Raw genomic sequence first — 1,150 nt, 5'->3', positions numbered from 1 at the left:
TTTCAAAAAATTGACAAAATATATTTGTAGAAGGGTCATTCTTCTTTTGGTATGGCAAGATGTCTTAAAATGTGTTTCTTATTCTAACATTTAAACTTAGACCACATTATTAGATTACCTTTTGACTTTTTGAAAAAAAAAAAAGTGTGCATTTATTTACCCATATGGAAGGTGACACCAGTGACAATTTTCATGAAAAATGCATTTTATAAAATATTTCCTGCAAGGTATCAAACCACATGTTGTCGATCATGGTATACTCACTAAAGTAAGTAGTTGAATCCATTTGTATTTGAGTTTTTCACAGTTCCCTGACAATAAAGCAGGTCATGCCAGTGAGTTCAACTAAAAGCTTCATATGAAATCATAAGATGAATTCTGATAACTGAAAAGAGGCAATCTTCACAGATCTTCAGGAAACAGGAAGAAGGAAGTCAAGTGATGTCATCAGCGTGATTTTTATTTCAAAATCAATGATTTTTGTTAAACAGTAACACCAGTGACACAACTCCAGGGGACCATTACTTTCATTATACATTTTATAAATGTATTCAGCATTTAGTTTTTTTTAATGCCATTTTCACATCATATATTTGATAGTTATGAATACATTATTGTATTTTAAATGGTAGAAAAACCAAAATACAGCACTTTCCCTCTGAACATGCAGTTTTGTGCTGTCTGGAATTCCATATAAAATAGAATATTCCACATTGATGACTCAAGAAGGTGCAATTGTTCAAATAACATATTGTTTCATTTTAAAATATAAATAAATTGTAACCCTAAAGTGTTTTTAAGTGTAATATTTCTGTAAAGGCTACGGACAAAAAAATGGAAATTTCTATAGAAAGACCCAGGAAACATATTTGCATAAATATATTTTTGAAGCATATTTTAGCAATTTGAAATGCATTGAAAAATATATTTGAGACCACCCAAAATATCGCACTATATATCTATCCATCAAGCCCTATTCAAACCGGAAAGTGATACTTTTACGGAAACACTGATGAGATACAAAACCAGACATCAAACTGAAAAAATACGCGAAATAAACGAGACACGCGTTCAGTTCACAAAACACATTCACATAGATATACAGTGGTGTGAAAAAGTGTTGGCCCCCTTCCTGATTTCTTATTTTTTT

The sequence above is a fragment of the Sinocyclocheilus anshuiensis genome, unplaced genomic scaffold (assembly GCF_001515605.1).
Source record: "Sinocyclocheilus anshuiensis isolate Anshui unplaced genomic scaffold, SAMN03320099.WGS_v1.1 scaffold1893, whole genome shotgun sequence".
Taxonomy (NCBI): domain Eukaryota; kingdom Metazoa; phylum Chordata; class Actinopteri; order Cypriniformes; family Cyprinidae; genus Sinocyclocheilus; species Sinocyclocheilus anshuiensis.
This window is presented reverse-complemented; position numbering follows the sequence as displayed.